The 26,588-nt window shown below is 43.6% G+C and overlaps 1 protein-coding gene across 17 annotated transcripts in view; it reads left to right on the top strand.

The window, feature by feature from the left end:
* The window catches only part of ZMIZ1 (zinc finger MIZ-type containing 1), a 621,029-nt gene that overhangs the window by 210,947 nt on the left and 383,494 nt on the right, over positions 1-26,588 (top strand). The window lies entirely within an intron of this gene.

Genomic DNA, 26,588 nt, shown 5'->3' on the forward strand with positions numbered 1-26,588 from the left:
TTTTTTATGTTCCTAGCAAGTGTCAGTATGCCAGGAAGAAAAGGCTTGCTTTTTCCTTAACAAACTCCCATGAGAATTTCTATCAACAGTTATATGTTGGCATTTGTAGTGTACCTGAATAGCCTCTTCCTGTCTGGGCTAGTGGCTGTCACATATTTTTCACTGGGTTGTGGATTAACTTGTCTCTGTGACATGTTCCTCATCAAGACTGAAAGGGTGCCAGGCACCTAGAAGCTTAAAAGTATAAGAGGGGACCAAGCTGGACTAAAAGCCTGTCTAGTCCTGCTTCCAACAGTAGTGACCAGGTGCTTTCAGGAAGCTCACAAACACATCCACCATGTCATGCTAAATTTCATTCAAACTAGTGTGAATGGTGTGACACAACAGTGAATGTCATTGAACATGTTGCTACTCCCCCACCCTTTCCACACATGCACATTTCTGTTCCTCCCTATGAAAAGGAAAGAACTGTATGCTGGTATACCCACCCCAAATTTCATCACTTTACACCCATGATTTTCTGGGTTAATGGGGCTGCAAATTGATTTTTTTCTGGAAGCAATTAATACAGAAATGAGCACAAAACCTCTATATTCCACTCAATTTCTAGAAGTGACTCTTTTGTCATATGAAAGATCAAATAAAATGTTCAGGTAAAATTATCAGGTAAGGAAATGTCTGGAAAACAGAATAAGCTGCTGTCTTAAATGTAGCCTGAGAGCCAAAGATCCAAATCTACTTTCTGTCCCCCCCTGTAATAATGTAATGGCTAAGGAACTGAGCTGGTTCAGACATAAGCCAAACCATGGTTTAGTATAAACGAGCAAACATGCAGGTTCCCAGAGCAGAGATTGCTGCTGCTTCCATTCTCCCCAAGTCCTCCTGCTGCTAATATCGCTTGGATTATTATTACATCTGAACCCATACTCATGGTTTGTCTTCCCCAGGCACACCATGAATGATAAATCAGAAACAACCCTTGGTTACAGCTTGTGATTTGTATGGAGCAAGACAAACCACAAGCCCAAGTTCGGATATTAAGCTAAACCAAACCATGGTGTAGCTCCAGGTAATGTGGCAGTAGCAGAACTGGGGGAAGAGCATAACAGCCATAATCTTCATTCTGGGAACCCACACATTTGCTCATTCACATTAAATTGGCATTGTGTTGTATGCAAACTGGGACACTGAGAATTAGGAAATCTCTGGCTAAATCTTGCCTATGCTGTGAACTGGTCAAGTAGTCTTAGGCAAAATGCTGTCTCTGTCTCATTTCTCCACCTGTAGTTTGAGAATGATGATGCTATTTTACAGGGTTGTTGTAAGCTTTATGAAACAAATGTATTAAAACCTCTTGCATGCTTTAAACAGGCAAGGGGACCTGTGATCCTCCAGATGTTGTTGGACTACAACTCCCACAATCCCCAGCCAGTGGCCATGCTGGCTGGGGCTGATGGAAGTTGAATAACCTCTGGAGGGCTACAGGTTCATCCCTCCTCTCAAAGCACCAAAATAATGCCTATGGTTATTATTACTGCTATACTATAAGGTACCCTGATAGTGTTTTTTAAAAAATAAAAACACCACTTGGTGTGAATGTTTTGTGCCAATTGTTTCACTTTCTGTAGAAATAAAACAGTCCTCTATATCAGTGGTTCCCAACCTTTATGAGCACGGGACCCCCTTTATAAGCTGACTTTTTTTGTGACCCCCTCCCCCCAGGGAGGCAGGCTGGCTGCCAGGAAGGAAGGGGGAAAGCAGCCTTTCTTTGCAGCCTTGCTTCTTTTTGCTTCACCAAAAGCCCTCTCCTCTCATTCTAAGTAAGGGTGTTGCCAGTAGCAGCAGTGCAAGGAGACGGGAATCAGTGATAGTAATCCCCTCTTCTTCCTGGTAGCTCCACCCTCAGCGTCCTTTGGCATCTGTGATGTATTTTATAGGCAGATGCCTGCCTTAGTGCGCCTGAAAGACACTCTGGCACTTCAGCAAAAGGCCTCCCCTCACGTTTGGAGCAAGGGGGAGGTGTCATCTGCAGCGCCAGTGGAAAGCAGACAGTGTCGAGGGAGTGAAGACTTTTTTTAAAAGTTAATAAATAATTCATTTCTTTACTGTTCATGGCCCCCTCTGGATTACTTTGCGGCCCCCCTGGGGGTCCCGGCCCCCAGGTTGGGAACCACTGCTCTATATACTTAATTTTGAAGGTGGAAAACTACCTTTTACCAGAACAAAACAAATGTATATATTTTATCCCAAGATACTTACTCCTAAGACTAACAGAAGGTTGAAAATTACACAGTAAAGACACCAAAGGCATTATCTGTATGTGTAGTTAGCATCCCATGAAATAGTCCCCTGGGCCTGGCACTGGAGGGTTTCCATGCTGGCTGAGTGTTTTGTGGCAGAGGTTTTGTGGCAGATGAACAGAATTGCTGGGTAGAAACCAAGTGCTGCTGGTTGGAAACCTTGGAAGGCTGGATGTCAAAATACAGTTGGTTATAAAGTTCCTTTGTATTTATTTCCAGAGCACACTGGAAAATGTAGAGGGCAAAGAAGTGATTTTTTTTTTAACCCTGACTTATTTAAAATATTTAGTTATTTATTCAAAATTGACCACTTTGTACCCACGTGTGCTAAGTCTTTGTGAAGGTGGAACATCAATATTTAGCATAATCACCCTGTGCATATTGGGAATGCCTCTGCAAGTATAACTACAATGAAACACAACCTGAAAGCTCAGCTGGAAGTGTTCACTCTTGTCCTTGTCGCAATAGAAAGTGGATGAAAGGGAGGGAATTGGGTGGTTCCTATGCGGGTTTGAGAGAGAACCCCCCACCCCAAGGATTAGAAGTGGTGGCTGCAATTGCATGCATGTATAGGTGCTATACTAGAGGAGCAGTTTATCCAGGATAATTGCCTTGGATACATGAGAACCGCTCTAGGACCATTAATTCAATGCACATGAATGTACAACATCATTGCCACACTGTGCGTTTGTGGACATTTTGTGAAATGCCCCAAAGTTACCTTTAAATTGCTCCCCAGTCTCTTGCAACAGTAGTTTTATCCTGCCCAATGGCAGTGTTGTCCTTGGCCACCAGGACCCCTAGATCTCCCAAGGCCTGAATTCCAGTCGTGCAAAAGACTAAAACTGGCTCCTCTGAGCCCACTGTTGCAGGGTGATCTTGTGACATTTTTTACTCAAAGATTGCTTATCCCATTCATCAGCCCAGACCGTCTTTGTCTCTGCCTCAGTTTGATGTTATCTTCAAAATGAATATATATTTATTCTACTACAAAATCCTGGTTTGTCCCTAATAGGGCACAGATAATGCTTCCTCTCCCACTTGCTGTCACTGAAGGATGAGTCTATCTTGAAGGGGCTTGGCTGCATGCGTTTGGTGGCTTTATTTTTATATAAGGACTGTTAGTAATTCGAAGGGTCAGGTAGCTTTTGTCCAAATGTACTGTTCTGGTTGTAAGAATGATGTCTCTTTAATATGATTCAACCATCTCCAGAAGCAGCAGCCTGTCATAAAGTTACTCTATTGATCTGTCAATATCACTGTCTTGTCTGGCAAATGAAAGATGGTTTAAACTCATAACTCAGGCCAGCAGCTTTATTATTGTAAGCCAGACAAAAAATGCCATTGATCTTCCCAGCTGAAGTGTTCTTTTCACAGCTTGCCAGCACAAACACACTGTTGTCCCTTAGTCAAGGCTAATTAGCTAATAATTTAAGGCAATGGAGACAGCAGTCTTAGTTTAATTCAGTGCAGTAAGGCTTAAACCATGGAGTAATGTTTCTGCTCAGCTATGATAAAAAAGTCTAAACTTTTCATTTGCTGTTTTTGATCTTCCACAGCACTAAAGAATAATGTTCTTGTTAGAGCAGCAAAGTGGAGTTCTTTGTTCAGGCTTTATAGACACAACAAAAAATAGGGGCTTGCTATCTGTAATCCATAGTTTTTTGCTATCAAGTTAAAAAGAGCATCACAATCATTTGTTTAATGAAATCAAATATTGGATTGATATGGCTGTGGAAGAGAAAATCTAAAACTAGGAACTGAATTATGCTGAGGACATGATCTATTATGAGTGAGATCAGGGGTATCCTACCTTTTTGGGCCTGGGGCATATTTGGAAGTCTAAGCATCTGTCATTGACACCACAAAATATCATTTCACAGAATAAAAGCTGGCAATGCTCAGAGTCCCTCTCTCCAAAAAGAAAAAACCCAGACAAAACACCTAAACCATTCCCCTCAAACAAATGAAACAGATTTTTAAAAAAGCTAAGAAAAATTGTGAGGGACGGTGTTGGCAGGTGCTAAAGTGGGTATCTGAGGATAGCATAGTGGCCACAGGTGACACTTTAGGGACCAAAATGTATGCATGTATGTTTGTATAAATAAATAAATAAATAAATATAACCATATTGCTGTTTATTGCCACCCTAAATGACAGCAAAATCTAGAAATAATCCAGCCTCAGTTGGCAGATTCTGAAGTTCATTTGTGGCTGAACTACTTGGGTTTTTGTTAACCTCACCCCTCCAACATCTGGGCTGTGTGAGGCATGTTGAAGTGGATCGTGGACCTCACTGGCTTTTCTTCGCATTCCAGGCTTCTACACATACAGTAGGGCCCCGCTTTTTGGCACCCTGCTTTTTGGCATTCTGCTAATATGGCAGTGCCATCAGCTGTAGCGTGGGAAGCTCCAGCTGCCATGCTCCAGCTGACAGCGATCAGCTGTAGCGTGCGAGCTCCCCGCGCTAGAGCTGATCACTGTCAGCTGGAGCGCAGCAGCTGGAATACATTATGGCCCCATTTTCTGGTGGTTTTCACTTTTCGCCGGGGGCCTGTAATATAACCCGCTGTATGAGTGGGGCCCTACTGTACACACACACACACACACACACACACACACACACACACACACACACACACACACACACAGAGGAGGAGGAGAGTTTCCTTTCATCCTCTATGGTGATGGCAGCGATGATGGAGATGGCAGTCCTCAGTAGCCCCAGACTCTTAGTGTGCCAATAAGAATTGATGATATCAGAAGACATCCAGGGATATTCTGTGGCATATCTGAATTGATTCCTAACCAGATTGCCAGGGTGTGTGCTACTAAGTTCATTACATGGTTGTGAAGCAGATAGTGTTGGTTTTGGAACAGGGAGAGCTGGGTTTAAAGCTGTGCTCAGCTATGATAGTTTTCCGGTGAGCTTGGATAAGTTATTGACTCTCATCCTAACCAACCTTACAAGGATTGGTAGGATAAAATGAGGTGGCCTGGGTGTACCACACACTTCTCCTTGGAGGTAGGGATGGAAAGAAATACTGTAATAGTGTAAAGTTTGTATTGACAATAACTGCTTCAACAAATGGCAACTAAGTGTTCTCCGCAGTAGTGCGAATTCCATGTTTTTGGGTTGCCCTTCAACAAGATGCTCTCTTTGGGGGCCTACCTACCTCTGAGTATGCTCATCTCCTCACTATTGTTGCAGCTTTCCTTTTGCTTGCCTGTCCCTCTGGGCCCAATCCTCACCACCTCCGAGGGGGAGAGTGCAAGGTACATGAGATGCTGCTGCTGCTGCTCCTGTTACTGCTCACTCACTTGGAAGAATTGAAGTGAGCAGGCGGAGACGGCAAGGAGGTGAATCAGCAGGGCCAGAGGGTTCCAGGGACTGGAAATAGCCCTGTCACTGGAGCATGGACCTCAGCAAGTGCCTGACAATGCTCAAAAGCATCAAAGCAAGATTAGTTGCTACAGAATACATGAAAGTCAGTCTTTACTTGTCATAGTCAATTGTAAAATAAATGCACGTGCGGCTCCATATGAGCAGGAGATGTCTCATTCTCTTAAATGTCTGGCAAACATCATTATTTGCATTGTGGAGTTTGCACTGATATTGTAAGGAAATGGCAAAGCTCCTGCTTATGTAGACTTCTGAATGCCGTTGGAGGTGTGCCATGCACACCACAGCTCTTACATCCACACCCTCACACCAATGTAAGTACCCAGGCAGAAGAATCTTTTTCTGGATTAATGACTCCAGAACAAAACAAATTTGTTTTAATTATGCATCCTGTTTTATAAAAGCCCTAAAGAAAAGTTTTGATAAATATCTCACTGTTTTTTTTAAAAAAGTGAAGTTTCATTCATGGAAGTTAACACATTCTGGGTTACTTTCCACTTCTTTATGTCTAAGATCAGAGGGTATCACAGTCAAAACAAGATGCCTAATTGCGTCTTACAAGTCCCTCTGCAAAGGACAGTGTAGTTATATTGTGATTGTCTACTGGTATAAGTTATTATTTATTTATTTATTGTATACCGCCCCATAGATGAAGCTCTCTGGGCAGTTTACAGTAACTAAAAACATTAAAAACAAATATACAAATTTAAAACACATCTTTTAAAAACAATTTAAAACACAATTTAAATTTTTTAAAACAATTTAAAAAACACATGCTAAAATGCCTGGGAGAAGAGGAAAGTCTTGACCTGGCGCCAAAAAGATAACAGTGATGGTGCCAGGCACACCTCGTCAAGAATATCATTCCATAACTTGGAGGCCACCACTGAGAAGGCCCTCTCCCTTGTTGCCACCCTCCGAGCTTCCCTCGGAGTAGGCACCCGGAGGAGGGCCTCAGATGTTGAGTGTAGTGTACGAGTGGGTTCGTATTGGAAGAGGCGTTCCATCAGGTATTGTGGTCCCAAGCCGTGTAAGGCTTTATAGGTCAAAACCAGCACCTTGAATTGAGCTTGGAAACATACAGGCAGCCAATGCAAGTGGGCCAGAATCAGTTTTATATGTTCAGACCGTCTGGTCCCTGTTACCAATCTGGCCACTGTATTTTGCACAAGCTGCAGTTTCCGAACCGTCTTCAAAGGAAGCCCCAGATAGAGTTCATTGCAGTAATCTAACTTGGAGGTTAGACAACTGAAGCCAGGTTATCCCTGTCCAGATAGGGGTGCAGCTGGGCCACCAACCGAAGTTGGTAGAAGGCACTCCTTGCCACCGAGGCTACCTGAGTCCCAAGTGACAGAGATGGTTCTGGGAGAACCCCCAAGCTATGAACCTGCTCCTTCAGGGGGAGTGCAACCCCATCCAGGACAGGTTGGACATCCACCGTCTGATCAGAAGAACCACCCACTAGCAGCATCTCAGTCTTGTCTGGATTGAGCCTCAGTTTATTAGCCCTCATCCAGTCCATTGTCACAGCCAGGCACCGGCTCAGCACATTGAGAGCCTCACCTGAAGAAGATGAAAAGGAGAAATAGAGCTGCATGTCATCAGCATACTGATGGCAACGCACTCCAAAACTCCAGATGACTGTACCCAATGGTTTCATGTAGATGTTGAACAGCATGGGGGACAGAACTGACCCCTGTGGAACCCCATACTGGAGAATCCAGGGTGCCGAGCAATGTTCCCCAAGCACCACCTTCTGGAGGCGACCTGCCAAGTAGGAGCGGAACCACCGCCATGCAGTCCCTCCCACTCCCAACTCAGCCAGTCTTCCCAGAAGGATACCATGGTTGATGGTATCGAAAGCTGCTGAGAGATCAAGAAGAATCAACAGAGTCACACTCCCCCTGTCTCTCTCACGACAAAGGTCATCATCAGACCAAGGTTGTTTCCGTGCCAAAACCAGACCTGAAACCCAACTGAAATGGATCCAGATAATCGGTCTCATCCAAGAGTGTCTGGAGCTGGCCCGCAACCACTCATTCAAGGACCTTGCCCAGGAATGGAACATTTGCTACCAGCCTATAGTTATTAAGATTTTCTGGGTCCAAGGAAGATCTCTTCAGGAGTGGTCTCACTACCGCCTCTTTCAGGCAGCCAGGGACCACCCCCTCTCACAGAGAACCATTAATCACTTCCCTGGCCCAGTTGGCGGTTCCATCCCTACTAGCTTTTATTAGCCAAGAAGGGCAAGGATCCAGCACAGAAGTGGTTGCACGAACCTGTCCAAGCACCTTGTCAATGTCCTCAATCTGTACCAACTGAAACTCATCCAAGAAATCGGGACAAGGCTGTGCTCTGGATACCTCACTTGATTCACCTGCTATAACACTGGAGTCTAAGTCCTGGCGGATGCTAAAGATTTTATCCTGGAAGTGCCTAGTAAATTCATTACAGCAGGCCTCAGATGATTCTACCATGTCCCTGGGGCCAGAGTGTAATAGCCCCTGGACAATTCTGAAGAACTCCACTGGGGGCAGAGTGATGATTTGATAATGGCAGCAAAAAATTTTTTTTTGCTGCCCTCACTGCCCCTAAATACAGCTTACCATAGGCACTTACCAGTGTGTACTTGCATCCACTAGGAGTTTGTCTCCATCTGCACTCAAGCCGTTTCCTGTATTGTTTCATTGCTCTCAGCTCTGGGGTATACCATGGAGCTGTACGAGCTCTACACAGGAGAGGGCGCTCAGGAGCAATCATGTCAACCGCCTGGGTCATTTCTGTATTCCACAGTTCAACTAGGGTTTCGACAGGAGCGCAGTTCAGACTGGTCTACAGTAGAGAGAGAGCCTCTACTATCCTGAGCTATCAAACACCTAGGATTGCCTCCAGCAAATGCCAAGCTGAGTCTTGACCTGGCGCCAAACTCCAGGAGAAGTTCCCAGAATAGGGAATTTCTGTCTGATTGGGGTGAAAGAATATACAGGCAAGTATTTTTCTTTCACGCAAAACTCCCCACTTTCCATTAAGGTAAGTGTCTACTGGTGCAAACGGCTCTGCAATTCTATCACTTGACACATGCCTATTGGGTGAAAATATTGTAATGACATTCTTTGCTTCACTGTGACAGCAAAAGATTTCAGGATTGTTTCACTCTTGCTAAGATCCCTAGAATGTACCGTTTGAATATAGTAACTTGTTTCCTCTGATGTGCATGTGGCAATCTTGTAATGTTTGGATAAGTATCTTCTTTAGTTTGTATACATTTTATTTTATTTTAGCACACACAGGCTGTTGTGATATTTTGGCTCTCTTATAAATAGGAAGTTTTTTTTTAATCCTTTAAGTCTTTCTTTTGAAAATTCCCAATAGCAAATGTGTCTAATTTTCAAGACTGCACTCCATCTGTTAGGGCAAGGGAAGGGGAGGGGAAAATACATTAGTAGTCCACACATGAACAACTTATTAGTTCATTTGGTCTATATGGAGTACAGTGATTCAAGACTGATTTAAAATATTCATCCACAATTACTAGTGCAGCACAGTTCAAAGTGCTGCAAATCTGCACATTTGACTGAGAGTTGTGTATCTCTGCGTAACTGATGAAACATTTCATTCTTATATAAATACTTGATGTGTGGCTATTTTGTTGTTGCTTTTTTCTCCACACCAAATGTATGATATAGGTTCATTTTGATTTCATGTGAATTTCATATGACTATAGGGCTTGCTTACAGAACTCTGATGCTGAGTCAGAATTGTTCAGGGGTATAGTCTGAGGGGGGCACATTGCAGCTATCTTGTTGAAACTAAGCAGGTCTGGCCAGTGCCTAGCTGGGAGAGCGCCTGGAGACCCCATGTACACCAGCTTGAGTTCCATTATGGAAAAAAGACAGGATATAAATGCACTAAAAAAAAGGTAAATTAATGCATTAATTTAAAAGAAGGCCTTCCTAAGGTGTTGTCATCTTACGCTTCATGGGCTCACCTGGTGAGTCACTTGAGACTAGCAACATATCTTGCACCCTTAGAGAGCTGTCTCAATCTTGCTACAGTGCTCACTGTGACATAATGAGGTTCAAACTCAGGGACTCAAATATATCACCCTAAGTGATAACTTTTGCTATCCTTAAAATCGTCCCATATGAGTTTATGTGTGTCTTCACCACTAAGATGGGTACCACTATTGGTCAGAATTTGAGAGCCAGTGAGGCAGTTTTCTATTTTTTTCCTGTGGTTCTAACTCTTCTCAGAAAATCTTCTTTCTGTCTTTTTTGTAAAGATCTCAAGATTCAACTTTAAAAGGGTCAAACTTTTGCAAGTCAATTCAAGCACTTGAGTGGATCCAACATTGTAGTTCCACTGGTGTGAGGGACTTCCATGTGCGCAACAGAAATTCCTCTTCCTCCCCTGTCCCCTCCAGCCCCCCTGCCCCAGTGCTCTCACAATCAGCTTGGGAGGATAGAGGGAACCTGTGGGCCAGACTTGGGTAGGTGTGGGGGAAGGAGAGGACACAGAACTCTACTGGCACTGCATTGGATTCAACCCTGTGATTGCAAGGAAATATTTGGTAGTATGTGAGGATGTCAGAAGGCTAAGATGATGCCAAATAAGATTTCCAGAGGTCATGAATTGGGGCTTTGCTGTTCTGCAAGCTCCTTCCTCTTTCTCTGTGCCTACCAAGAACAGGGTAAATTATGTAAAACAAGAGAAATCAAGTTAAATTTACATACAGGTCATGAAATCCAGCTTTTCTATCAGCTCGCTTGGGTGGACAAGAAAAACCTTGGGAAGTGGGATACAGTGTCTGGCTCCTTTTTAACATCTGGATTCTATTGCAGCAGCCTGCTAAATCACCTTCTTCCAACCATATTGTAGAGCTCAAAGGATTTCTTCACCATCTTTACATTTAGCCAAGCAGGCTAAAAAGCACCACAGGTGGAAGATAAGCCTTGCCCCCCAATGGTCATGTAAATCGGCCTTAATTATCTTTACTTTTTTCTGCACTGTTTCTCCAGTTTAGAGGGGCCTGCTGTGACTCTTTGAGAAGCCTTGCTCTGGAGCATTCATGTAACACCCGACTTGCCCATCTGTTCAGGTTCCTTGTTCAAAATTGCAATGTAACTCTCTCTCCCCGCCCCCCATGTGTAGACAGAATGATTGCAGGGTGAAGTTGCCTTTTCAGGTTTTCATAGCTGCTTTTTACTGTCAGGTTCAACATAAGAACATAAGAACATAAGAAGAGCCTGCTGGATCAGGCCAGTGGCCCATCTAGTCCAGCATCCTGTTCTCACAGTGGCCAACCAGGTGCCTGGGGGAAGCCCGCAAGCAGGACCCGAGTGCAAGAACACTCTCCCCTCCTGAGGCTTCCGGCAACCGGTTTTCAGAAGCATGCTGCCTCTGACTAGGGTGGCAGAGCACAGCCATCATGGCTAGTAGCCATTGATAGCCCTGTCCTCCATGAATTTGTCTAATCTTCTTTTAAAGCCGTCCAAGCTGGTGGCCATTACTGCATCTTGTTTTTGTCTGGAAAATTGTCACTGATATGAGTTTTTCAGGTAGGTGAGAGCGTCCGAGTGAAAGAGGCCCTTTTTTTCTCTCATCCAAAATCTCAGGAACAAGCTTTATTTTCAGAGTCCCTGTGAGAGAGTAAAATAAGAGTTCTGAACAGTAGATAAGCAATTTCATATTTTATATTAGCAAATGTTAACAATTATCAACTCTTATAAGTGAAACCAGTATACGCTATTGTGTTTTTCAGCAAGTGATTCCCCTTAAGAATATATTGGACATTATATGTCTATTTCATATATCACAAACAGCAGAGTTTAGATTTAAACATTAGAAACTGCCTTGTGCTGAGCAAAGCATATGCAAGGGATCTTTCACATTTATGCAGTGATATAATTGCCAATGTGCTATAGTGGTTAATGTCAGACTAGGTCCCATGAGACCAGGGTTCAAATTCCCACTCGGCCATGAAGCTCAGTGGATGACCTTGATCCATCTCTCAGCCTAACCTGCCTTACAGGATTGTTGTGAGGATAGTATGGCAAGGGGGCAAACTATGTACACCACCTTGAGTTCCTTGAAGGAAACATAGGATATAATAAATAAATAAATAAAATTAAAATCTTTTCAAAATGCATCTTTCTTTTCAGCCCATACTAGGAATTCAACATGTCTGGTACTAAAAATAGCATTTGGTAAAAATTTGCAACTGCATCATTGTTGGGCTTGTATCTTAGTTTATGTCAATTGCCCCTGAAGCCATTAATTGAAAGACATTTCCTATTCTGTTTACAGAGTATTTCCCCATAGGTTAGAGTAGGCATGTGAGTGCAGCATATGACTCCTCAAACCAAATGTGAGGCCTGTACTGTACTTGATTATCCTTCTCTCTCTCACACACATTCCAGGATAGGGACTGCCTTTTAGAAAAGATCAATCTGTACAGACACACACACGTTCAGACCGTGTTTGATTATTCATTCATCAGGAGTCCACGCATATCTTCTCTGGTTATTATGAGGTACACAAAGTATCCTCAACAGATGCATTGCTTTTTGCAGTTTAACTTTGACTTTATGAAAGAGGTCTTTGAACCTTACTGTAAATCTTTTCACACTCTCCTCTCCCCCAGTGTAATTCTTAACCATCACCACATTCTTCACTGTAAACTGAAATTGTGCCTCTGATAGTTCACCTTACATGGCAGGTGGCCTGTTTTGGGCTTGGTGGGTCATAATTTGTGCAATCCTGGGGTACAGAAACCTGACTGATTTCACCAAATTTTAACTCATTGTATTAAAATTACTAATTAGGAAAATCTCATTAGGAGCATAAAATGCAAATATTCTATTTTAGTACTAACAGAAAAACAAAAACCAGGGAACTATGCAGTCACAGAATGAACAAATTATAGGGTTGTCATTTAGGCTCAGATCCTGAGAGCTCAAATAGCATCAAAGAAAGGAGCAGAGCCTGGCAACTTTCCTAATGATGTTCAGGCAGGCTCATAACTGGGGGGGGGGGGAGAGGTGGTGGTCTATGGAGCTCCCCCCCATTTTTCTCCCCCCCCAATTTTTTTACAATAAATATATCAATTTATTATATACTTTTTTCTGCCCCCTACTTTTTTTTGTTCCCCCCTTCCCAAACTTTTAGGTTATCTACATGCCTGTATTCAGGGCAGGATCCTTTCCCTTTTTCGTTTTTTTTTTAGTGTACTTTCATTCACTATATCGCTATTCATGTCTGCTTTGTGATGCTTCCATAGAAGGCAGAGGTGGGGAGGCTAGAACGGGTTGCCAACCTTTTTGGACCATAAGGAACATTTCAAATGTTGAGTGTGTGCTGGGGCTACTAGTTACAAAATGGCTTGGGGGCATGTCATAACATAAAATTAGTCATGGTGAAGCTTTTCCCATAATTATATTTCCATACTAGAAAAGGCTTGACTTGTTGAATTTCTGTCTGCCATAAAGCTGTTAAAGGCACAAGAACCCTATTTTTCCTCAGTGCCAACCCTAAACCAAAGCCTAGGCTGCCATCTTGTCCTCACTTACCTGGAAGTAAGCCCCATTAAACACAAATAGACTTACTTCTGATTATACCATTCTACTGTAAATTAACAATATAGTGAATTCTTAATGAGTCCCTGGTCTTTAGTTCCTGCAAAGCAAGAGACATGCCTAAGCCTCTGCAAAGTTTTCACATTTAAAGGAGGAGGGGGAATTCTTTAACATTCACCCATACTTACTGTGCAGCAGTATTTGCATGATAAAACTTCTAGGCACTACCTGATCTCAGGGGAACCCAGCACAGGAAAGATGTATTCTGGGTGCTAGGGAAAATGGAAGGGCAAACTATGGACATTCCAAGGACAAGGGGGGGGGAGTCAGAAGTAAGAAAAGTGCACTAAAAGAGAGGGCAAAAGACAGCTCTATGGGACACCAGGGATTCCTGTTGCCTGGTATCCAAACAGCTCACTTATCAATCATAGCTCTGACTTCACTCATTGGCTAATAACACTGACAGTCAGGAGCGGCCAGGCTGGTCCATTTCACAGAAATTGCTTAGAAGGGTACTTGCATATTTTGCTCCATAATGTTCTTTCTAAGGGCTAGCGATTTTTTTTTTAAGCTCAGTTTCTGGGCTACCTGCTGGGGGCGCCACTAAAGCTTTTGCAGGCACCATGGCACCCACAGGCAATAGATTGGCGAGCCCTGATGTAAAGTGATGTACCAGCATGTGTGAAACAGACTTTAAGAACATTAGAAGAGCCTTGACAGATAAACCAAAAGTCAATCTCGTCCTGCATTCTCTTTCCAGGAGCTGCCAGTATAATGCCTCCAGGAAGCTGACAAGGAAGGAATAATGGCCCATTACTTGCCCCCAATATTTAGCGTTCAGTGGTCTACTACCTCTGGCAATACATGCAATTCTATTTAGCTGTCTTGACTAAATGCTGTTGACAGACCTAACTTCTGTTCCATTTATGTTATAAATAGGACTCATTGGGAGGAAGTAAAGTTAAGGTTGGAGGGTGCTGCATTCTGCATCCAGTTTCTGCCAAAATTATTAATGATGGCTGAATATAAATTAACCACCCATGGTGCCCACAGGTGATGGGTTGGCAACCCCTGGACTAGAAGAATGTGCTTGGAAAAAGGAACTGGTTAGGAGAAGCCTTGTGGTGGGCCTAGGCTGCTTTCACACTAAGTTTAGTACAAATTTTTGTGATAAATAATACCAGAAATATTCTGTTTGCAAGGCTGGGAATCTGGAAGATTGCGGGATTTTTGTGCTAGCTACAGCCACTCACGTGACAGGCATCCCGGCATGCAGTGCGTTCCCACCCTTTAGTCACATGGATTTTTTTTGCCTGATGAAAATTGTACTGGTATCCTGGCATAGGCGCAGATAGCAGCAGCATTTCCCACACCCCCCCTGTGTTGATAAAACTAAAATAATTTCAGAAGTCCTAAAGGGAGAGGGCGGCTTGCATGGCAACAGGATGAGATCTTAGACCTTCTACACAGTGGGGAACTACAGTATGCGCAGAGCTTGGGAAAAGTTACTTTTTTGAACTACAACTCCCATCAGCCCCAGCCAGCATGGCCACTGGATTGGGCTGATGGGAGTTGTAGTTCAAAAAAGTAACTTTTCTAAGCTCTGAATGCGTGTGTATAACAGGTAGGGGACGAAAACAAGACATTAATTGCAGCTGTGTGAAAAACAGTTGTGCAAAATGCTGGTATATCGATTGAAAAAGCTGCTGTTCCTTAATGCAACAGGTACTGGAGTGTGAAAGGAATTTTAGAAATCGGAACAGAAGTGTTACCTTTTTAATCCGTTAAACTAATGCAATCAGCCGCATGTCTAAAAGCAGCCTTAGAAGCTGGCCCCTTCTCCTAGAGATCACAAAAAGGAAGCTAAAATCTTGAAGCCTCAGTTAAAACCCCTGAAACGTAGCTAGTAACTGGGTCTCTTCAAACTCTTTCCATAGTAGAATCTATGCAGAACAGACAACCTGTAATATATAGCAAGACATTTTTGAGATGTAGCATGGTATTCTTTACAGAGAAGTATGTCAGCAGAGGAAATCACCCTAGTTAGTTCCTTAGATGAGTTATGAGATAGAATGCCAACATCCGAGTAATGGATTTTGGTGAGCTGCGTGATTCTCCAAGACACCTTGACATTTGAAGCCCCACTCCTTCCATTCCTCTTTGGTCTGCTTTTACTTTCTGAGGCCCAAGCCATTGTTTTCATGCCTGAGGGAAGGACCTTGGTATACACAGAACCGCATAGTATTTTTCTATGCCTTCCAGTTGTCTCATTGGATTGTCAGTTCTTCAGAAATACAGTTTCTGCAGGTTGACAGCATTTTGTTAAGAAGTGAAGCCCCAGGATTGTATCTTAAAGCTTCCCCTTCCTAACTCTGAATGTATATGCAGGTCTACCAGTCAAGGGACAAGTTGCTCCTTTGATAAATCATTTGAAGAGAGTTCTAAAAATCATCTTTATAATTGAATAAATTGCATGCTGGGGGGTAGAATGTCTGCATCTACCACTTACCCCCTGGATATGAAGCTTGATCCCCATAACCCACATGCATCCTTGAAGCTGTGATGGTGGGATTATCAGTTCTGCAGTGGTGGATTTTTTGGAGGTTCAATCCTCATCAAGTGCTAAAGCTACAGACTTGAAGAAACTTAAGAAGCAATGCGAAGAATTAATTCTATTTCCTTCCCATGGAGCTTAGCCTGTTTGGAAGTTGCATTATTGCCAAACCTCCTGCACCTTTCACTGTAATGTTATTCATTTATCAGACTGACACAGGAGAACTGGGATGTGTATAAGATGATTGTGAGCACACATACATGTGCCTTATGGGTATGAGCCTTCATGCTTGTGAAGATCTGCTTCTTCATGTATCCTTGGTCTCTTTACTATACGTAGGATATGCCTATATGAAATCCATTGGTGTGTGTTTGTGTGACTGCTTGCTTGGAAAAGGGATGCACATGCTTGAGGGGTGTATACTGTTATCACACATTTATGAGTGTCTCTCTGTTTGAATAAGCGCATGAGTCCAAGCAGAGAGGTATGTGGATTTTAAAAAAAAATGAAAGAAAGAAAGAATAAGAGATTTCTTCCAACACTGACATGCAACCTTTCAAGAAGGATTAAGTCCTTGGGATACTTAATATCCATGCATATTTATTTATTATTTTATTTATACCCAGCCCTTCCTTCCAGCAGGAGCCCAGGGCGGCAAACAGAAACACTAAAAACACTTTAAAACATCATAAAAAGACCTTAAAATACATTAAAACAAAACAACATTAAAAACATTAAAAAAAACTTTAAAAACATCTTTTTAAAAAGGGTTAAAGATATTAAAAGACATATTAAAAGCAATTCTAACACAGACGTACACTGGGATAGGTCTCAACTTAAAAGGCTTGTTGGAAGAGGAAAGTGTATATGTATGTGATATATATGTGCTCTATCTCCTATGTAGGCAAACTTCCTGTTAGTGATATTCAGGACTTTGGTATTTCAAGATCTTTAGCATTTCATATCCTGGCTTTTGGCTTTTACATTTTTGTTGAGTTGAAATTGAGATGATTTTGTGTGTGTGTGAGAGAGAGAGTTTTAAAGGAAGGGGTGTGTGATTGACTTGTCTGCAGGTAAAACTCTCCTGAACTGGAATCCTTCAATCAAACAAGTTTGTCTTTTGGATATTTTTGTCCTCCCTCACACTTTAAAATAACAATTGCCTATAATTGCTATGTGCAAAGTTAAAAGCACCCTCTGTGTTTTGAAGGGTAATAATTTTGGTGTCAAACTTACGCTTATTGCATTTCACCAGAGAGAAAAAGAGAATCTGAATGGTTAAAAACAAGCAAGTCTAATCTTGCCTCAGCATTTATGCACCTATGAGTGATACTTTCATTTGAAAATTAAGATTAAGGTTCGCACTTGGGTGGGTGGTTAACTGCTGTTATGTAGCAATAAGCTGCTTAAGGAGACATTGAAACACTCTTGCCCTTCCCCATGTTTAGCCTTTCATATCAACCTTGTTCATGCAGATTTGAGCTTTCTTTCTTGGTCATCCATCCATCACTGATTCACAAAGCAACAAAAGTTACCAAACCAGCTAGTGAGTCACCAGTATCAGCAGCTTTTGCTTTTAAGTGTTAATTCTGAAGGACTCCTCCTGCCTACAGTTTCTTATTGTGTCTACTGCAGGGATTTAAAAAAATAAAAAGCATTTGACAGTGACTTCTGCTCTCAACAAACAAGCCTGTGAGGTATTCAGTTAGCTTTGCTTAGACGACTGGTGTGACATAAGCAGAATGTCCAAGCCCACCAACTATTTATGTCAACTAAGCTGAACTGTAGCTGCATTCACATGAATCAAAGGCAAAAGAGTACTAGATATTTCTGCAGGTATGTTAGTAAGGAATTGTGACATGGCCAGGCCAAAAGTGACCATACTCACATCTATATCTGGCTCAGGATACTAGGTTTAGCCAGTTCAGAGGCTTATTGATACTGTCTGCCAATGGCAGAAGCTGATGTTGACAAACCTATTTCTTTAAGAGCCTGAAGAATACTCCTAGGTCTGGTCATCCACAGGCCTAGATTGCTCTAGGCTAGGTTCCCAGTTCAAAATGATACATGAAGTTCCTTAGTCCTATGATATCTCCAGTTACAGGAAGAATAATCTAATGCAGTGGCCATATAAGAGTGTCACAGGGCAGCATCTTGCACAGGTTTTGCTGCAAATGACATGTTCAGAAGAGGACAGGACAGGATTTTGGGTTGGTTCAGATGGTAGATTGTTTGGGTTCCATTGAGTCCTTGTGCCTGCTGGCTGTACTTTAACAATATCCCTGCTGGATACGACCAAAGGCTCATGGAGTGCAGCATCCTGTTTCCCATAGTGTCCAAATAGATGCCTATGGGAGACATGCAAGTAGGACTTCAGACTAATACATCACTCTTTCTGCTGTTCCTCAGCAACTGGTTTTTATTGGCATGCTGCCCTTGAACCTGGAAGAAGCACATAGCCATCACAATTAGCAGCCATTGATAGGTCCATCCTCCATGAATCCACCTGCAAAGCCATCTAAAATTACTTTGCACAGTAAAAACTGTTCTTTTTGTCTGTCCTGAATCTCCTGCCAATCAGTTGCATCAGATTGGATGACTCCAGTTTCCCCAATTTATGAGAAAGAGAGAGGAGTTCTCCCCTCCCTGCATTTTCTCTGCACTGCTATACCTCTTTTGCTTAGGAAGGAATTACTTCAATTTTTAATATGAAACTATCTCAGGAAGGTGAGAGAAAGATGGGTATAACACACAGCATAGAAGATCCCCCAGTATAAGAATAGCCTGCTGGATCAGGCCAGTGGCCCATTTAGTCCAATACCCTGTTTTCACAGTGACCAACTAGTCACCCATGGGAAGCCCGCAAGCAGGACCTAAGCACAAGAGCATTCTCCCCTCCTATGGCTTCCACCAACTGGTATTCAGAAGCTTGTGGCCTCCAACCATGGAGGCAGAGCTTAGCCATCAAGGTATGGCTAATAGCCAGCGGCGTCACTAGCGGGAGTGCAGGGGGGTGCGGACCTCCGGTGTGTGCCCTCCCAGGGGCATGGATGAGGTGGCTGGGCTTGCGTGCGCGTGTCCGTACGCACGCACTCGGGGCCAGCGATCCCGTCCATGCCCCTTGGAGGTTGCGCGCTGGAGGGGCACCGAGCTGGAGAAGGCCTGGGAACACCGGCGCGCCTCCCTCGCCCCGCCGACGCTGCTCCCTCGCCCCGCCGACGCTGCTCCCTCACCCTGCCGACGCTGCTCCCGGTCTCGCCCGCCAGCCTCCGAGGAGGAGTTGGAGCAGCCTTGCCGGGCAATGGTGCAGGGCGGCTTTGGGTGTCACCCCCCTCATGGTGACACCTGGGTGCGGGCCACACCCTCCGCACCCCGGTTGTGATGCCCCTGCTAATAGCCTTTTCCTCCATTAATTTTTCTAATCCTCTTTTAAATCCATCCAAGTTGATGACCATCACTGCCTCTTATGGGAGCAAATTCCGTAGTTTAAATATGTGTGTGTGAGTGTGTGTGTGTGTGTGTGTGTGTGTGTGTGAGAGAGAGAGAGAGAGAGAGAGAGAGAGATTTAAAGGAAGGGGTGTGTGATTGACTTGTCTGAAGGTAAAACTCTCCTGAACTGGAATCCTTAAATCAAACACGTTTGTCTTTTGCATATTTTTGTCCTCCTTCACACTTTATGAAGTGTGAAGAAGTACTTTATTTTGTCTATCCAACATTCAGCTTAATTGTATGTTCACTGGTTCCTAGTGTTTTGAAAGGAAGAAAAGCTTTTCTCCATCCACTTTCTCTATGCCAGTGGTTTCCAACCTTTATGAGTACGGGATCCCCTTTTTAAACTCAAAAAATTTTGTGACCTCCACATGCTAATTGTTGTAATTTTAGTATCTGTTAATTGAAAAAAAATACATAATGAAGTGTTAAGTAATGTCATACGCATACCCAGGGACTCCCAGCCCCACATGCGTGCAGGTGTACATGCATACACACACACTCACTCGCTCACTCACCCACCCACCCACCAGAACAGGTCCCTCCCCAAATGAATCTGCTCAGATAATTATTTCTGAAACACACATTCTGAAGAAGATTGAAACCAGGTCACATTCACACCATGCATTTATTCTACTATTATTCCACTTTAAATACTCATGGCTTCCCCCCCAAAAAAGCCTGGGAAGTATAGTTTATCAAGGGTGCTGAGAGTTGTTAGGAGGCTCCTGTTCTCCTCAGAGAGCTACAATTCCCTGAGTGGTTTAACGTTCCAACCCTTTTCTCCCAGGAAACTCTGGGAATTGTAGATCTGTGAGGGGAACAAGGGCCTTGTAACAACTCTCAGCAACCTCAAGAAACTACACTTCCCAGCATACTTTGGGGGAGTCCATGACTGTTTCAAGTGGAATAATAGTGCAATAAATGTACAGTATGAATGCAGCCCAAGAGTGTCCAGGTGACCAAATGATTAAGTGTTGACAGGCTATTAAATCCATGGTATAACTGAGTTAATGAGAAGGCTGGTGCTGGTTTGCAGCTGTCTGAAATTGCCACTACACTACTGTGGGGCAGGGAATTTAAGAACAATTATAAAAAATGCTTCGGAAGTATTTTAATTTAATAATTTAACAGGCTTTTTAAGCTTAAAAATGTAAGGTTATAATACAAACTAATTAAAAGAGCAAGCAACTTAAAAACAAAATATACACCACCATCCAATGACCTTACACAAAAGGAAGACAGGTTCTCACAGCATTTGGATAAAAGTTACCTTGGGAACGACCGGCTGGCTCCGGAACTCGCCTTTCCCTTCCCCGTGGCAGGCAAGACAGTCACCCCTGGTGGTGGTGCATCAGCCTCTAGCCTAGCCTGCCTGGTAACCGGCTGCAATGCTGCTCGAGGCCCTGCCCCGCGGGAGATCCAGCCCGGCGCTCTTCCCCCGTGCCTTCCACGTGCTAGCGCGGGCAGGGCAGCTTTCCACCTGCCCCGCTTCCCAGTGCCTAGGGGCTGCTCTGGGTGTCACCCCTCTGATGGTGTCAAACCTGGTGCGGTCTGCACCCCCCGCACCTCCCTAGTGACGCCGCTGGTAGGCAGGCAGGCAGGCAGGCTCTTTCCCCCCACCTCCGTACTTGCGGTGGCGGCGGCAGCGTCATTTCCTCTGCAGTCTGCTCTCTTGCCCGCAGCCTGCGTTTTACTGGTTCGTGACCCCCTTGGGGGCTGCGGCCCCCAGGCTGGAATCACTGCTCTATGCCATGCATAATTTTGTGCAATTCTATGATGTTACCTCTGAGGGCTTGTCCAAACTGACCCGGATAATCCATGTTTTCCATATTTGCTTTGTCATCTGACAGTCCCCACTTTGCCTGTTTGTTCGCTCTTTCCAATATAAAAAATACACTTTTTTTGTGCCCGCACATGCAGCGGGAAGACCCGTACATTCTTTTCGCTTTTTCAAAGCTCCGCCTGTAACACCACCTCCTATCAGCCAAGTGGTCCACAAAATATGACGTATGCTCCTCTCCCCCTTTGCACCGAAGCACAATAACGTGCATGCGCTTGAACATAAGAGCGTGAAAGTTTGAATTCCCTGATGGTTTGGTATTAGTGGCTCTAATGGAGTTCCTTGACGCTTGCCACTCTGGAGCAGGGCTGGCCGGGGGGGTGTCTCCAGGTACCCCTGACCATCCAGGGGGATTGTGGGCAGTGCAAGGGATCAGCGCTTGTAATCACCAGGCAAATCCCCTGTAACCCCTGGGCTCATTCACTGCAGGGCGTTGTGCGGCTCGGTGGCAGGAATGCTGCCCCGAGGGAAGCAAACAGCCCCCCCGGCGGGTGGCCGCTCTGGGCTCGGGCAGGGAATGCAGACAAACAGCCCTGTGCGCTGCTATGTCAGTCTGCGCTGAAGAGCCCAGCACAGGCTTTGTGGTGTTCCCTCTGATAAAAGAAACATGCAAACCACTTATATGCCAATAATTCCTGTATTTTTGTTTGCTTTATTTGCGATATTTTGCAAAGCTGACTGTATGCTTTTCTGCCTTTATGCATATTAAAATTTCTGGAAATACAGACGGCTGGCAATTCCACTTATTTCTCCAGAAAAGAAAGTAACGACGTGTCATGTCTAGGAAGACAGAGCACCGTCTCTGTGGTTCTGGGTGGCTGAGACACTCTAGCAAACCACTTGTATGCTTATGCCAATAATTCCTGTGTTATTTCTTGCTTGTTTTGCGATATTTCGCAAAACCAACTGTATGCTTTTTTACCTTTATGCATATTAACGTTTCTGGAGATACACACGACTGGCAATTCCACTTATTTCTCCAGAAACGCAGGTAACGAGGAGTTTATTGTTTTAAACACACACACACACACAGAGAGAGAGAGAGAGAGAGAGCAAGCAAGCAGGTCTTTGCAGGAGGGGCAGGGCGGGGCGGGGAGGGGGAGGCACAGATAACGGGAGAAGATAAGCAGCTCATGGTGTGTGCGCGAGGGGGAAATCTCCTCTCCGCCCAGGTATATATCCAGTACTATGTCGGTAGATGGAAAGGAAAACGGAAAATGAATGAGGAAGAGAAAAGTTAGTTAATGCAAAAGAAAGACAAAAGGAATGTGGGCTGCAATCCTAGACATGTCTACTCAGAAGTAAGCTCCGTTGGGCATTATGTGTCTGGGATTGCAGCCTTACCTGGGAGTAAATCCCACTGAACCCAACAGAGCTTACTTCCGAGTAGGCATGTCTTGGATTGCAGCCTTAGTCAAGGGGAACGAAAAAGGGAAAGTGATCAAAACAAACACAGACCAAAAACAAGCAAACCTCATTTAAAGCACACACACAAGGAGAGGAGGAGGGGAAAGCAGCCCTTGAATAGCCCCCAAAGCCCCCTTTGCTTGCCCAGCTTTGGACACATAAGGATGCAGCCCCCTGATTTGCTCTGTTCTTCCTTACCACTCTTCTGATTACCCCCCAATCAACCCTCCCTATCAACCCTCCCCCTCCCGATATTGATTTGATCGCTCCTGTTCACCTCATTGCTCTGATTGGTTCAGTTTTCCCGGGCTCTTCCTGGTCATTTTCGAACATACGCAAAAGTGGAAATACAGGATTGGCTGTGAATGAGAGAAGGGGTATGGGGGAACGCCCAAGCACCTCCCACGGAACGCCTCCTGCTCTAAAGTCTGCGGTATTGCATCCGAGCGCCTGAAGGTACAGCGGATGATTCCCAGTTTAAAAAAGCAAATTGCATTTTTTGCGGTAATGCCAAAGCGGATTTAACCATGAGAAAGTCCGCTTTAACAGGAGAGGTGGTATGGACCATGGAAAATTAATGAACACACAAAGCTATCATACTGCAGATTATACAGTCGTCTGGATGAGCCCTGACTCACCTTTTCTCTAAACTAAAAAGCCCCAAATACTGCAGCCTTTCCTCCCAGGGAATTCCTCCATCCCCTTGATCATTTTGGTTGCCCTTTTCTGAACATTTGCCAGCTCTGCAATATCTTTTTGATGTAAGGTGGCCAGAACTGTACACAGTGTTCTAAATGTGGCTGTACCATAGATTTAGGTAAAGGCGTTATGATATAAATCAAATCCTCTTTCCCTTTATTACAAAACAGCACACCACATCTGACTACTAGATGTTAGAATGTCAATGTCTGATAATATTTTAACTTGAAAGGTATGGAAGTACAGTAAAAGAGGGGTTATTAAAATTGAGTAGGAGGGAAGAAAGGAATCCTGGTCAAAATTTCTTAGGAAGTAATACAGATTTAGGTGTAGCACCATGTCAGTTTGTGGACCATCCGTAAACATGAGTCAAGTGGCATCAAAGCAGTCCCTGACCAAAGCCTATATTTAGGAGTTGTGAGAAATTTTATCAAATGATGCTGCTTATTAAATGTTCAGTCATTCTTTTGAGTCACAAACCAACTGAAGTGTCAACACTCCAGTAAAGTTAATTTCCTCAACCTTCACTGCTGCCTGGAAGAGAGGGAGGTGCAGTGACTCTGTGGCTCTGGAGGATGCTTTGAGGACTCCCTCTTTCACAACTTACTCATCTCACCTCTTTCCCTCTCTGGATTGCTGGGACTGAATGTCAGGAACTTGTACTTGTTTTATACAGAAACCACCTCATTGCTGCCAAGCTTGGAAACGAAATGAGCATCAGATACTTGGTGCCATAGTCCTTGTAGGCAAGGCAGGCCAATGGATAGCAATTAAGTGAGGATATGCAAGCAACAGCCAGCCCCTTAAATCTGTTCTGGGGTTTGCCCCAAACCTTCAGAGCAAATCTGGATATGTCACAGGGCACACACAGGAGGAGAGGGGGGAAGTCTTCTTGTGTTAGTACTAATCCTTGCACTAGTGCAAAAAGTTAGTTGAATATTGCCCCATATGCCTGACTCCCAGTGCTGCTTATCCCATGGTGCCTGACATTAGAAGGGGAAAAATACTATTAATACATTGTTATGCACGACAAATAAATGATGGTATCTCCTTCACCCCATTGCAATATCTACTGTTAGAAACAGTTTCTAATAGCGCAATATGTACAAATTGCGAGTAGAATTTATGGAAATCTTACATTTTATATTTGTGTTCAGGAGTTGTTGCATTTTAATCCATGCTAGCATGAGGAGGATTTAGCTGTGATTTGCTAAGTAGTTTTGTATTCTGATTAGAGCAGAAACAATTTTGAGAGAAGGGGAATATAAATGCGCTCAGAATAGAGACACAGAAAATATGAATTTCAGATACCCCAAATCCTATAGTGAACGATTGCATATTTATTTTTCGGGTGAGGCATTCTTGGTGGTGGCCTCCTGCCTGCTCTATAATTTCTCTTTGCCTCAAGATCCATCCAAACCCAGACTTTATACCTTGTGGGATTGTGGGTCTTCAACATTTTCAGTCACATGGCCACCTTTAATTATGACCTGCAACATGAAGACTAACTTTTTTAAAACAACCACAACCACATATTTCCATATTCTGGCTTTTATCTCTGGGTTGATGTGATGGAAGGGAAGATAGTGCTCTTGTATCCTAATAGTTGATTAGAAGGCAAAAGTTTGTCAGAAATTGCTTACCATGCTGGGCTGAACCAAGCTGTACCTGCTGAAATGTCTTATTCTTCTTTATCATTAATGTTACAGGAGGCCTGCCTGTCTCTGCAGCTAGTCACCCTCTCCCTGTTTTTCTTTGTAAAAGACACAAAATTAAAACCATTTAAGATTGTGGTGATGCTGATGTTTCACCACACTCTAGGTCTGTGCACAATCTGCTTCGGTGTGCTGTGCTACTAATAAGACCAGTGGTCTAAGACATTTGCTTAAATCAGGCATCTAATGCAGGAATGGACAACCTCGTGCTTTCCAGAAGTTGATGGGCTATAACTCCTGTCCACTCTGACCTTTGGGCCCCCTTGACAACTTCAGGAGTCTCATAGGTTTCCCATCTAATAGATAATGGGATAACTATATAGACATTGCTGTTCCATTTTCATGTATTCTTCAGAGTAGTCTTGTAATTAGCCATTTGTCTCATCACCCATGTTGAGTGAAAAATGGTTGGAGATTTTTAAACGTAGTAATGAACTTGTTTCTTCTTTCTGTCAAAAACACAACTGTGCCACAAATGATTAAGGTGGGAACACATAGCCAGGGGAGGAGGGAGGATGTTAGAAAAAAGTGTGTTTTGTACTCTCCAGTATGTTCATGTATGATTACATACTTATATAAACTAAAATATAAAAATTAGTATGTTTTTTGTTGTATCTGTTAGTTAGGTTTTTTGAAAGGTCTTTTGCCATGAGCCCGTAAATTGTAAATAAACATTAACCATATTTTTTCAGCTATGACAGGAAAATATGTTCCTGTTAGAATTGCATCCATTAGCATTTTTTCCAGCAGGGCATTTATAACCTGCTCCCCTAGGTAGGTATGAACTTTCTCCTCTGCCAGACAAGGATATGTAAACTTTCATAGTGGCAGAAATGTGTGGGTGACAGGTGTGCTGAGAGGCAGGAACACACAGAAAGTTCAGTACTAGATTGCTTCACTGATCTGCTGCTATGTGTCTTTAGAACGTACTAGCCTTGCCACCCATAGACTTAAAATTAATTAACATAAACTGCCTATTCAGGAAAATGTGTCTTGCACATGCTGTTTACCCTGAATGTTGGTAGGCATCTTCTGAGCCTATTATATGTAAGCAGACCCTACCAAGTTAAATCTTCTAAAAAGAACTCAAACACTTTATAGGGCAAGGTATATAACCAGATATAACTACATAAGCACTTATTCCCTGGGGATCCTGGAGAAGGGCTTTGCACTTTTCCATTTCAGCTCTGTGCCTCTCTTCAGATTTTGTTTTGGGAAGGAGAAGGTTAAACGTTCAAGAAATTGCAATCCAGAGCTAGGGGGACTGTCAGGAGGCAAGATGGAAGGGGCACTATGGGGCTTGGGCAACAAGTGCCCTTCAACCTTTTTGCTCTGGGTTTTGGAGATGGGGTGCTGACTGTAGGTTTATAGGAGCAAAGACCTATAAGAAGTCACCAGGCCATGTGCTACACCCAAAGACATCCCTGGATCCTCACAGTCTCTAGGCTCCTTTTTAAGTTTATGGTAATCAGTGAGGGACAAAGTCTATAGAGGAGTGATTGGCTGGCAGCTTCCCCCCCTCCTTTAATGTTCACTGAAAGGTCTTATATACTTGTACAGGCCGCTTTCCCAGCTCATTACTTTGTGGCACTCCAACCCCTCTT

The sequence above is a fragment of the Rhineura floridana genome, chromosome 7, assembly GCF_030035675.1.
Source record: "Rhineura floridana isolate rRhiFlo1 chromosome 7, rRhiFlo1.hap2, whole genome shotgun sequence".
Taxonomy (NCBI): domain Eukaryota; kingdom Metazoa; phylum Chordata; class Lepidosauria; order Squamata; family Rhineuridae; genus Rhineura; species Rhineura floridana.